This window comes from Miniopterus natalensis, chromosome 15 (genome assembly GCF_054644295.1).
Source record: "Miniopterus natalensis isolate mMinNat1 chromosome 15, mMinNat1.hap1, whole genome shotgun sequence".
NCBI lineage: Eukaryota > Metazoa > Chordata > Mammalia > Chiroptera > Miniopteridae > Miniopterus > Miniopterus natalensis.
Genome location: NC_142095.1, coordinates 21887620 through 21901681, shown reverse-complemented (window position 1 = coordinate 21901681; position 14062 = coordinate 21887620). Strand labels below are relative to the sequence as shown.

General features: G+C 43.8%; 1 protein-coding gene across 1 annotated transcript in view; it reads right to left on the bottom strand.

Annotated features, from left to right (window-relative positions):
• Nucleotides 1-5291, bottom strand: part of COL6A6 (collagen type VI alpha 6 chain) — a 130779-nt gene extending 125488 nt beyond the window's left edge. The window contains exon 1 of the mRNA XM_087824933.1: nt 5224-5291. The gene's annotated coding sequence lies outside the window, so the exon portion shown is untranslated. The remainder of the gene's footprint in view (nt 1-5223) is intronic.
• Nucleotides 5292-14062: the final 8771 nt, after the last annotated feature.

The window sequence follows — 14062 nt, the reverse complement described above, 5'->3', positions numbered from 1 at the left end:
CCTTGAACCTTGGCACTCGGCTCTCTGGCCTTCAGATTTGCACTGAACTACACCATTTTTCCTGGTTCTCTGGTGTGCAAATGGTAGGACCCTCATCCTTCATAACCATGTGAGCAAATTCCTATAATAAACTTCCTCTTGTGTATGCCCATATATACTCTATTGGTTCTGTTTCTCTGGAGAACCCTAATACAGTAGGTAAATGGTGACCAAACCTGTGGAGGAGGTAGGAACACCCACTAGAAATACAGAGAGGCCAGTTCCATCTCTAGAGAGCATGTGTCTGAGCCACTTTCATAACCAGTAGAACTCACTCTTTCTCTACGGATGGGGTCACACCGAGTCCTCACTGATATATCCCTCCATGTCCCCGTCACATTGCTCTCAAAGAGCGGATTTGGAGTCACGATCAGGTCATGACCAACAAACTAACTGACCCAAACACAAGTGACACAGCACTGACAAGGGACAAAATTCTGTTCTCCAGAGCGCAAAGCAAGAGTTCCATTCTTGATTCAGTTTTTGGCTAGAATGGAATCTATAGTACACTTACAGCAAAAACACTGCATTTACTGAAATAGCTAACAAATTTATGGTTGGCTGGGTTTTCCCCAAAGCAGACTCTAGGCAAGGATCTGTGCGATTAGTTTATTTAGGAGGTGATCTCTGGGAGCACTGGGAGTGGAGCAGGGAAGTGAGGCAGGGAAGGGAAGGAAACCTGTGGAACTGTTAATGAGTAGATCAGTTATCGGTCTGAGTGGCTGGAGCTCATTATCTTGGGCACCTCTGGAAGATCACATGAAGAGTTGCCTCCCTGAAACTGTGAGAAAGCTGGGCTATTTTTTCACCAACTTTCATCTGTTAGTGGGTGAGGGTTGCTCCCAGGGGTGCTAACTCCCAGACCCTTCTGGTCTACTTCACATGAGTCAGGCATGCTCCCAAAGCCAGAAAAAGGTCCTCGGACCTTCACAGGTGCTTGAAGTTAGAAGCTGCCAGCAGGCACTGACACAGTGAATTCAGAGGGAATGTGGGCAGGGCTCTGACATCATCTGCTAGCCAACTTAGAAGAGACATTAGGGAAATCTGCTACAGTGTGTAATGTCATCTTCTCGGTATTATAGAATTTAACTGTCCCAGAGAAATGTGGAAATAAATGTAATTAGGAGTTAACTACATGTGCTGATTTATGGTGAGGTAGGAGTGCCAAAGGATAGCACACAGACCATTTGACACTGTGGGTTTTGTCTACCAAACAATAATTGCCAAAAGTGACTAGGACTTGCTCATGATCTGCAAAGTTTTATTGTATTTGGACTCATGTAATGGATATTTTCAGTAAGGATTTCTTTCCAAGCATTAATCAAGTTGTTTTTAAAGGACTTGTTCAGTGATTAGCTTATTGTTTTTCAAGCCAACACAAATGCCTTTGCCAACTAACTCTGGCAAAATCTTTTCCCTCCAAAGTCTAGGATACAGTTCTTAGAGCATGACAAAAACATTTTAGAGTCAAATCAATACGCAATCCTTAATCTCCTTAATCATAAATGGCTGAAGAAAGGTTAAATGTATGTTTACTATGTCTTTGTGACTTGAGGGGAATGTTGAGGTTTACATTCAAATCGCCTCTACTGTTAGAACACTGGGGGCGGGGGCAGGGAAACTTCCTATTCATGGCAAAATGAAATCAATACATTTCCTTAGACTTGTTATTTAGAACCATAAAAAGCATCAGCTTTTACAGTTATCTCAATCAAGAAAACACATAAAGGTAAGACTTTGAGTCAGTAATGGCAGATCAGCTGTTTCTTGCTTTAGCAAAAGGGAAGGTCAGAAACTGAGACACAAGTATAGGTAATACGGCCTCTTTTGTCTTCATGAGATTTTGCATGTTAGTGGATTTTCTAACTGCAGCTGCCCCAGATTTACATGAGAAGTATACTTTGGCCAGACTTTTGAAATATTAAGTCATTCATTTATCCAATTTTTATTGAGTACCTACTGAGTACCTACTAAGTACTGTGGAAAGTGTCAGGGATATGAGAGATACAAGAGATCTTTTCTGCCGCACATGGTTTATGTTAGCCAAACAGTATCCATTTTTGTTCATGACAATCTCTTCCAAATTCCCTGCCAGGGCCTTAGGGTCACCCCCAAAATATACAAATTTGGGAGGAGGGGTAAGAACAAGGAGGGAGAGTGAGAGCAAGTCTCTCTAGGAATTATTTCTTCATTTAAATAGTTTGGCCTTTAATTAGTCACTGTTTGGTAAAGGCTCTTTTACAACTTTTAAACTCTCCATTCTCTTGAAGAATTTAAGGTTACTTCAGAGGCCTTTATTTTAAAATTCTGAAAATTCAAAGACAATACCTTTCAGCTGAAAGTAGAAAGACACTTTTGTTATCACAAAACCATTATCCAAAGAAACTAACACACTGAGTGCACTTCTGACTTCTCTAGGAAAAGTTGCCCCAAATTGTAAAGCATAAAATATGAAGGAATATGTAGCGAAATCAGAATAGCTACAACTCCCAACAATCCCTTCCAGAACAGCGGCGTGTCTGAGTGACAGGTCTTTCCTTAACTGATCTCTGGACACTAGAGCACTTCCAGGGAATCAGGGAGATTACAATGTTTGGTGAGTCATGCATTACTGTTAATCATGTGTTATACTGCATGGAAGCAAGGTACCTCATAGTGAAGTCAAAACATAAAATAAACATAGAATAAAATTAGGCTCAACATTAACTGAATTTTAGGAATATTTCTATTTGTCTTGACGCTTAAAATTTACCACCGTCATCACCATTGCCCTCATTTATTGAGCACTTATGCCTGGCATTTTACAAGGATCTTTTGATTCTTTCTCACACAACCCTTTGAAGTAGGTGGATATCACTGCTCCACGTGACAGGCAAGAAAAGACTCAGAGGGGTTAAGTGAATGTCCAAGTTAGTATGTAACTTGAATCTAGACCTGTTTCAGAGCAAAGCTAAACCACTTCTTACTTTAAATAACAATGACAACAATAGAAAGGTCAAGGAGGGAGGAAAAGGATTCTGGCCAACATCTGATCACCCTACAAAGGTCTATATGATCATACTTCTTAAAGTAGAAGTATAGAATATCTAATCTTCATACATATTTCTTGGGATAGTAGGAGTTGGCGATCTTTGGTTGCAAAGACATCCTCATTAGTCTGGACCACTTTTTGTTGTTGTTGTTAATACTCACCTGATGATGTTTTTTTCCATTGATTTTTAGAGTGGAAGAGAAAGCGGGGGGGGGGGGGGAGAGAGAGAGAAACATCGATGTTAGAGACACACATCGATTGGTTGCCTCCTGAGTGCTGCCTGACAGGGGCTGGAGATTGAACCTGCAACCCATATATGTTCCTTTGACTGGGAATCGAACCCAAGACCTTTAGTTGTGTGGGACAACACTGTAACCACTGGGTCACACCGGCCAGGGCGGTCTGCACCACTTTTGTTTGTTTGCGGAGGCAGCTAGCAATTGCATACTTTTGAGAAGTTCTAGAGGTAGAGGATATTTACTGACAGGCAAGATTTTTTTGCAGTCCTTTGAAAGACCACTATATTAGCGGGACTACATAGTATACCTGATAGATATAGATGAATAAATAGCGCAACATCTTTTATTCACAGTTCTTGCAACCTGACCTTTATTTGGTGACTTAATTAGCTGCTCTTGACACTATCCATGCAAATAAAAACATAAATATTTTCTTTATAAACATTCCAACTATTCAAAATTTTCTGAAATTCAGACTATCTGGAGGGAATGGGGAAAGTGGAAGCAGCAAGTATATTACATTTAATTAACAATGTCTTTTTTGAGAATTGTTTCACAAGAAGATTTAGTAAAATTAAAAGTTTTTTGTTACTTAAAAATAAAGCTAAGATAATAATTTTCCAGTGGGTGCTTAACATAAAGTCTTTTAAGTACATCATAAAATTTGACTTCACATGTACTTCTGAGTGCAAGATAAGCTTTCTTTTCAGGTCCTCCTCTGCACTTACAATATTTTGGAATAAAATGAGGGAGGCAGGAGGAAGTCAACTCCTTTCACAAGAAGAAAAAAAAAACACCTTTTAAGGCCATGCACTTTTAAAACACTTTACTAAGACTCTTCAGGACTTTTATGTATGTGATCCCATCTCTGGGGCCACTAAACAATAAATTGAACAGCATAACTTCAAAATGGCATACTTGAAAATTTTATATTAAAAACACACCAAAAAGATCTATCTTTGAAACAGCAACGTGACTGCCGTTTCTGTAACTATAAAAATTCTTGACAAGAGACTTCTAATATCGTTTTCCTTCTAATATCCACATCCTGTGATTTTCACCATCTCAGATATTCCTACTCAATATCACCACCCATCTCCCCTATCCAAACATCCCCCCCCACACACACTGGCAAATATCATCTTTAAATATCGCCATACAGTAGACTTCTAAAAAGAGAAATGAGAGATATTCATCACAAAAGGACACAAAAGGAAAGAAATCACTTCCTAGTTTCCACATTTCCCCTCTTCCAAGCCCGCCTCCTCCCCTCATCAGAATTATTTGCACAGTTCACACTGAGCCAGGTAGCTGGGGTTCCATTCATTGCAGAATGTTACTGGGCATTCATAAAAGAGCACATTTTTTTTCTGTCTTCTTCCCTCCCCCAGACAATAATAAAACCCCAAACATCTTTAATAAATTTGGGTGGGGTGCAGGAGCAAAAGTACAGGCTGGGTTGGTACAGGCTTGGTAGTAACTTTTCCTGACCCAGGCTGGTTAACTTCATTCATCAGTCCCCCGCATAGTCCTGCATGCCCCCCCCCCCCCCACACACATCAGACCCTGTGCTGGGCATGGGGACACACTGTTGGGTAAGGCACCTCTCAGCTTTCCAGGCACTGGGGGGGGGGGGGGGGCATGGAGCGGGGAGCAGAGAATGACCACAGAGTGTGCTGCAGGTTCTCCAACAGAGGGATGCAGAAAACTGAAAGAATGATGGGTGGGGTGAGGGCCACTACTCAGCCTGGGAGAGTGAAAAACAGGAGTGGATTTTGCGCTTCTGAAATTCACTTTCCTTCATCACAGACCACAAGCAGCCCCCTACCTGGCCCATTCCTCTCCTGCTGCTGACCACCTGCAGACCTACTTGTGGCTCTCGTGGCGCCCGCGGACTTCAGCGCCAGGACTTACCCAGGGAAAACTTCCGCGCGGACCCCAGCCCTGCGCTTCCCAAGCCCTGGACCAGTTTCCTGGCAGCGCGCACTGAGCGGACGGAGCGCTCCCCGGGAGCGCAGCGCGGCTGCCCCGCCTGAAGCGAGCCGGCGGGGGGCTCCGGACCCTGGAAGGGACGGGAGGCCGCGCGGGCAGCCTTTAGCTTCTCTGTTCCAGGGCTGGCGGCCACTCCCACGCCCCTCGTTGACGCTATATAAAGGCTTCTCCCCGCCCCGGCCCGACCCTTCCCCTTCCCCGCCCTGGCGGCCGGGGCCCAGGGCACGTCCCAGGAAGGGGGCGCAGCGGCAGGGAGGTGATGGAAGTGAGAGCTGGGGGAGTAACGGAGGCTGTCACTGCCCCACGGGCTTCTCCCCTACACGGACGGTCTCCCCTCGGCTCCAGACTGTGGGATGCTATTGACCGCCAAGAAATTTGGGCGTTCGCCACGCGCACCTTCTGCGCGCCCAGCGGAGACCCACAGGGCGCGCACGCGACCCAAAGGGGGGCTGGCACTGCTGTCGCTTGGCGGCTTTGTCTGTGTTTGGGGGTCTCCTTATAGAAGGCAAGGGCTAGAAAGGAAACTCCAGAGTCTTGGGGCGGTGGGAACTCCTCCCTTTTGCCCATGAAGGGAGACCACCCCCTGCGTGCCCCATGACTGCTGTCAATCGCCTTGGGAGCCAGGATCCCTAGGAGAATATCCTTGACTCTTATTTCTACTGACTTTTTCTCACTGGATGACCATTCGTGAATCTATCCATTTATTCGCTTCACAAATACTCGAGCACCCACTATGTGCTATTATTAGATGCTTGAGATCCAAAACCTAGTTGGGCTCTCAGCTTACAGTCTCCCTAGAGAGACAGAGATGGAAACAGGGTGGCAATGGTTGGACTGGGTAAGCGCTGTAGTGGGAACATAAAGAAGGGACTCTCAGACTTGGAGGGCCAAAAGAAGCTTCCCGGAGGAAAGGAAGTCCAAACTGAAATCTGAAGAGTGAGCTAGGCATAAAAGAGGGCCTCAGGCAAATGGAATAGCAGCTGCAAAGTCCAGGACGTCACAGGGAGCACTACCCCTTTCCAGGGGAATCAAAAATGTTTGTTTTAAAAAATTGCTATTTGCTGCCATCCTAAGTTAAAAAAAAAACAAAAAACTAAATCTGAAGAAAGATAAACTTGTAAGTGGTAGAACTGGGATCTGAATGCAGGCAGTCTAACCCTGGAGGAAGTTTTTACAGCATAGAATGTTAACTTGGCAGATGACAAGTTCAAAACAAGATGGTTCCCATGGAATGGGGATTCCTCTGAAATCTGGGGCATAACTTCAAGTCTTGAGTAGACGTCAATCACCAGCGGGGTGTAAATAATAAAGACACTTTCTCATGTCCCTCACTGAGTGCTTTGAATCATGGGACTTAATGTTCATAGACTTGGCAGAGCAGCACCAGGACAGATGACTTCTCTATAGGTTCATTAGTTTCGGTGCGAGGGAGGTTGGGAAAATATTGTGGAACATACACACACACACACACACACACACAAAGCAAACACTGGAGCATCTCAAATTATTGTTTTTACCTAAAATGATTAAAATTAAGTAATTTGTTTTCATAGTCTCATACAGTATGAGAATTTTAAATAATTTACTTCAAAACACAAATATACTTTCCTCAACCCAGGATCATTATTGAACGAGGCAGTTATGATTCCTGGTAACAGGGTTTCTAGCCAATTGCCAGCTTTCCCAAAGCTAATTTTAAAAGTGTAGCACACATACAAACAATGCCCATTTGTTTTATAGTCCCATAGGAAATACCAGTCTGAGAGAAGGGTTTCTGGGACTCATAAGTCTGTGACCCATGGACCAACCAGTCCCAGTGATCATGTCAGTTCAGTTGGCAGGCTTGATAGCACAGCCTTAACAACAAGCCAAGTCCCCTTGGCACACTGTTTTGGGGCATCACAAAACACTCTATCTTATTTCCTGGATCTTTTGCTGTTCAAACCAACTTTCACAACTGGATCAAACTTTGACCTGTGCTCAAGCAGAGAAAGAAGAAGCGTCCTTGTATCTTATAAATACAGGTAGTTGCCCGGCCAGGCCTGGCTCAGCGGTTGAGTGTTGACCTAGGATCCAGGCGATTGGGGTTCGATTCCCGGTCAGGGCACATGCCCGGGTTGCGGACTCAATCAATGATTTTCTCATCATTGATGTTTCTGTCTCTCTTCCTCCCTCTCCTTTCCTCTCTCTGAAATCAATATATATTTAATAAATAAATAAATAAATAAATAAATAAATAAATAAATAAATACAGGTGGTTGCCTAAAGTGACCCTAGTTCTTCCCATTATGCAATTCTTGATTTCTGGGTCAGAGAAATGACGGGCAAGTAGCCCGTGTTCTTTGCTGTATTCCTGGAACTTTTAAAAGAACATCTGTAACTTAATTAGAAGTGTGGATACTATATGTGTTTCAATGGGTTTTTTTAGAGCTCATGGCCGGTCCCTCATCAAACTGGTGATGAACTACAACAGAAGACAAAGGCAATTCTTAACCCAAGTTATACATATGAGCTGGTCAACCACGACAGTGTTGGAACTCTGGGAGCTTTGTCTTTCATAATTTAGCCTTTTGGGAGAAAGTCTCCTACCATTAGCAAGCTAGAGCTTCATGGTTTAGACCCTGAAACTATGGAAGCTGCCTTCTACTTGATTTTCCAAAGTTTAATCTTCTCCTTGACCCACTCGACCCCACCCGACTCCTGCTAATTCACCCTTCATTCTTCTCATGAAGCATTCTTTCTAAGCCAGACATCTGATCACTCTGCTGACTTAATGCTATAAAAGTCTCCCCACTGCCTGCTGAGCAGGGCCCAAAGTCAAGGCCCTTATCTCTCTGCCCATTCTTCCTTCTTGCCTCATATCCTGTCACATTCCCACCGCTAATTGTGAGCTCCAGTACCCTAGCAATGACCCACACTGACTGATCTCATGCTGCTTTCATATCTCCTTGCCACTGTCAGGACTGTTTCCTCTGCATTCATTCATTCATTCATTCATTCATTCATTCATCCATTCAGCAAAATATATATTGAATACTTAGTATGAACCAGACACTGTGAAAAATTGGAATCATTTTTGTAATGATAATCTATATATTTTTATCATAAATTAAAATACTATACTTAATTCAGGAATATTATTTGATTTACTCAGATCCATTTGTTTATCAAACATGTTTTAAACACCTAATATGTGGCAGATACTGTTTTAGACACCAGGATGCAATCAGCCATAGCCTCTGCCCTTAGGACCTCAGAGTCTAGTGTTAGAGATGGATAAGTAGGTGAATTATTAATGTGCTGCGATCTGTATGCACTGGGCACTACGGAAGGAACCCTGGAAAAAAGGGGGTGATACTTGGGATAAATGTTGGACCTGGGGTTGAGTGAGGAATGTGGAGAGGGGGAAGAAATAGTAAGATAGAGGGAGCAGCATGTATGGAAAGCATGGAAGTCCGTGGAAGCAGGACAGTGAAGGGGCGTGGTATGAAATGAGCTGAGAGAAGCAGGCGGAGTAGGTGATGGACTGGATGCAAGTGAGTGAAAGGAGTCTAGGATAACGCTCAGGTTTCTGGCTTGCAACTATGTGGAGGCAACACCATTTACTGAGATAGTGAACATAAGAGGAGGAGGTATGAAGAGGGAGGTGGAAGAAAATAATTCTATTTTGGATATTTTGAGTTTGAGATGACTGGGAACTATCCAAGTGGAGGTGTTCAGTGCCCAGATAGATGCATATAGGTCTGGGGCTTGGAAGTGAAGCCTCAGCTGGAGGCATGGATTTGGGTTCATCATAAAATTAGTAGTTGAAGCCACAGGAGTGTGTGAGGTGATGTAGAGAGCATTCATTCATTCATTCATTCATCATTCGTTGAAATATTAATTGAGCACCTACTACGTGGGAGGCACTGTTTCAGACCCTAATGATACATCACATCAGGTAACAAAACAAACAAGATTCCTACTCTTCTGGTTCTTGAGGAGAGAGGGTTGGGTGCACTTTATTGGATGGCAGGGGGAAATTACAATTTGAATGCAGTGAGAATATGACTTTGGGCAAAGCTTTAATAGAGATAAAATGTAAGTCCTGAGAGATACCTGAAGGAAGAACAGTCCATGCAGAAAGAATAGTCAGTGCAAAGGCTGTGAAGCAGGAGCATGACTGGTGCATCTGAACAAAGAGAAGAAGCCAGAGTGACGGAAACAGGGAGAGTGAAGGGAGAAGTAGGAGGACATGAAAGCAGAGAGGTAATAGGAAGGGGGGCAGGTCATGGGGAGCAACGGAGGTGGGGTCTTTTATTGGTGACACTATTACAGATGTCCCCCATTTCTCCCTCTTTACCCACCTCCACCCAGTCCCCGCCCCCCTCCCCTCCCTTCCCTGGCCTTCACCACACTGATGTCTGTGACCATGGGCTATGCATAGATGTCCTTTGGCTAATCTCTTCACCTTATTTTACCCAGCTCCTTCCTACCCTTCCCTTCTGACATCCGTCAGTCTGTTCCATGCTTCCATGCCTCTGGTTCTATTCTGTTCATCAGTCTATTAAGTTCTTTAGATTCCACATATAAGTGAGAACATGTGATGTTTGTCTTTCTCTGCCTGGCTTATTTCACTTAGCATAATATTCTCCAGGTCCCTCCACACTGTCCCAAAGGGTACGAGATCCTTCTTCTTTACAGCTGTGTAGTATTCCATTGTGTACATGTCCCACAGCTTTTTTATCCACTCATCTCCTGGTGGGCACTTGGGCTGTTTCCAGATCTTGGCTATTATAAATAATGCTGCTATGAACATGTGGGTGCATATATTCTTTCTTATTAATGTTTTAGGATTCTTAGGATATATTCCCAGAAGTGGGATCACTGGATCAAAAGGCAGCTTTCCACAATGGCTGCAACATTTGCATTCCCACCAGCAGTGTACTAGGGCTCCCCTTTCTCCACACCCTCCCCAGCACAAGTCGTTTGTTGATTTGTTGATGGAGCCATTCTGACAGGTGTGAAGTGATATCTCATTATGGTTTTAATTTGCATCTCTCTGATGATTAGCAACGTTGAGCATTTTCTCATATGTCTCTTAGCCATCTGTATGTCGTTTTTGGAGCAGTGTCTATTCAGGTCCTTTGCCCATTTTTTAATTGTATTACTTGTCTCCCTGGTGTTGAGTTGGAGCAATAGAGGTTTTTGAGCAGAGGAGTGACATGATATGATTCCTGTTTCTAAAGTATAATGGAATATGTGGAGACAGAAATTGAGAGCAGAGTCCTGGAAAATATCTGACATTTAAGGGGTGAACAGAAGAAAAGGTTCTTCAGGACAGTGAAAATATTGCTGAAGCATCGTATCCAGGTGAACTTAAGGATGTTAAGGTCTTAAGACTCTGCAGGACATGGTGACTGGTTGCGAAAGAATGTGCAGCAAGGCAAGAGGTGGCCAGGGAAGAGCCCTGTCTTGAAGCCAGGGGAGTACAGCTGTGTAGGAGGAAACTTGTGGATGAAGCCATGGGTCACCGAGAAGTCAGGAAGGATGGGGCTTGGGGAATATCTTTTGGATTTGGCAGTGCAGAGAGCTCTATGATGGCTGCTAGAGTAATGGGTGGGTGAAGGTGGGAGCCCGAACTCAGTGGCCCATTGAATGAATGGGAGATGGAGTTGCAGGAGAGCAGACTCTTTCAAGAAATATGGTGGAGAAAGAAGAGTTAGGGTTGAGACTTCACCAAGGCCTAGTATTGAGGGGGTGTTCATCTTATTGATGACAGCAGAGCTTTTCTTTCTTGGAGACAGGTGGAGGAGAAGTTTTATGCCCATTAAATAAGCCAGAAATGGGATAGGAACGTGCAGATGTCCACACTGCAGGAGTTCGCACTTTATGAGGACACACCACATAGGCTTATAGCCAACAGTTGGGAAGTGGGGAGAATTATAGGGCAATCTCTAATTGTACCCCAGGGATTCTAAAGTAGTACAGTAAAACCCCAAGTTGAGTAGGTGAATTTGGATCTATCACCATTGTTGATTGACTTTTGTCCCTCACCCATCTTCATACTCAGACAAGGGCAGGCTCAAGTTCTTATCATGGATGGTACGGAGGGAGAGGCCAGTTAGGAAATGACTGTCTTGTTGTCACTGAGGAAATTGTCAGTTATGTGGTCAGTTGCAAACAGTATAAACTTCACTATCTTTGCTTTTGTGTCCTCTGAGACCTTAAAGAATGTCCAGAAACATTGGTTTTCATTAATCATGCAGTAATGCAACCCAGAATTTCATGCAATTGATTTTCAGAGCCCACTTACCATATTGCGGCAGGTGTTTACTGGTACGATTATTACTTAGGGTGTGTGATATCAATCAAAGGGATATCTTACTTCAAGCCCTGAGGCTTTGAATCAGCTGTGAAGTCAGAGTAGAGGGACCCCCTCCCCGACTTTCAGTAAAAGAAATGTTGAGAAGCTGGAGACATTGAGCCAGGTTCTCTCATTGTGAGATTTATTCCTCTGGTACAAGTCTATGAGAGGTTGATTCACTCTTATAGGCCATTAGGGTGTAATTGGGGTTCAGCAGGAATTTTCAAAATCCTCTTCTCAAGACTGAATTGTGAGTACTCCATGTTTAAAGGCACAGGAAACAAATGAAACCCATATGGAGTGAAATTTTTCTCATCTTCCATAAGAAAATCCACAAGTTCCTATTATCAAGCTAACACATAATCCCCCAGGGATGGCAAGGGTGGGGCAGCTGGACTTTGTGATTCTGACCACTGACCCCAAGATTCATCTTGTTTGTGGGAACTTTTCCCTGTAGATATTATCACTCCCAAGAATATCGTCTTAACCCTTTGGCCCCAGAGGAGGCTCACAAGCTCTCCCTTAAGTTTTTTGTTCACAATCAAGAAAGGCCAAGATAGCCCTAAAGACTAAGGAAAATAACAGAAAATAATAACAGCAGCAGCAGCAGCAACAACAACGGCAGCAATTAGTCAACCCCATGAGGCAAGTATCTTTCGCAGGTGAAGAAACAGGCCCAGACACTCAAGGTTGCTTCCCAAGCTAAGTTGCACAGCTACTAATCATTGAAGCCAAGATTGAAACTCAGGAAATGAACCACGAAGTGAATGCAGGGTGATGCACAACCAACCAAGCAACCTAACACAGGTAAGGGTGGTGGATTGTATTTCTAAAAACGGTTGCAGCAACATCTCTCATGTTTCTGTCTCTGCAATGTGATTAAACACAATTTCATTGTCTTCTCTGTGCCAGGCATGGAAATTGTCCTAGTGTGCTCTCCCACTCCCACTGCCACTTCCACTCAAAAGCAGACCCCTGAGACAAAGATTCAGGTGCAAGTAGTTTATTTGGGAGGTAATCCTAGAAAACACTGTTTAAAAAGCAAGACAGGAAAGGGAAGGCTGCCAGTGAAAGGAATGTTATCAAGCAAGTGACCACTGTGGACAGCTGGGGCTCAGTCCCATGGGGCATTCTGGCAAACAGTGCAGAACATGCCTCAGTTATTTATCAGCCAAGTCCCTATGTCTTACTGGCTGAGAAGTGCTCTCAGAAGGATGAAATCTCTGGCACATCTGGCTCTTCCTGGGAACTGGCAGAGCAGCTGTCAGCATATAGGACTGATTGCAGAGAGGGGACGGGAGAGACACTGACATCTATTGGAGAGATTTTTTGATTCTGTGTGCCTGGGGCAGTGTGTGAACTCTGAGAAGAGCAGAACAGCAACAGCAAAGAAAATGAAGACATGTGGAAAGCTCACATCACCCAACTCAAACACGACGTGACTTCCTCTTAGGTGTGTGCAGGCACACTCCCACATTGGGCCCTTTTGCATTCCTCCACCTTTGCCTGCCCCAAATTGTTCTCCCACTTGGTTCCCTTCAGCCCCTGCCAGTTCTCTGGGGCTCATGGTGGAGGTGGGCAAATACCTATCCACCCACACAGATGTTACTTTAGAAGCAGTTACATCTCTGTTTAGGGGACATCAACATGGAAGAAATACCCCTGCATTGTTAAAGAGGCTGTCATATACTTTGTGCAACATGGAGCTTGTCAGGGGTTGTTAACTGTAGCTGCTGATAAGTACAGTTGAAATTTCTTGAAAAAGCACACATCTATCCTTGGCAGTGTGGCTCAGTTGGTTCAGCATCATCCTGCACACCAAAAGGTCTCCAGTTCAATTCCCTGTCAGGGCACATGCTCAGGTTGCAGATTGGGCTCCAGGTTGGGGTGCATACAGAAGGGGCAACCAATCGATGTTTCTCTCTCACATCGATATTTCTCTGTCTCCTTTCCTCTCTCTAAAAATCAATGAAAACATATATATATGTTAAAAAAGAGCACACACCTAAAATTAAGAATGTGATTTTCCTTTATCGGATGAGAATTGTTCTTCTTGGTTCCATGTAAAAAAATTCAATTTGTTGACTCACCCAGGTGACCAAATCTCTCCAAATTGGAAATTACCTAAAAGCTTCGAGAAAGGTTTAAACTCATAATCTGAGTGCCTTAACATGTATGTATTTTCTTTTCCCAAAGAGGTAGATTTATCCACCATAGTGCCTTTTGCAAAGTTTTTCATTTTTGAAATGAAAACGCCAATGACTTTGTTCTACTTAAATTTTACAACGTGATTCTGAGATCCTCAAGAGCCTGGGGAGAAAGCCCTCAGTAGGACACATGATACTGTCCCCTTAGCCACCCTTCCCAACTTGGCGCCGTTGGTTAACACCAGCGCTGAATTGACAGCAGCTGGAA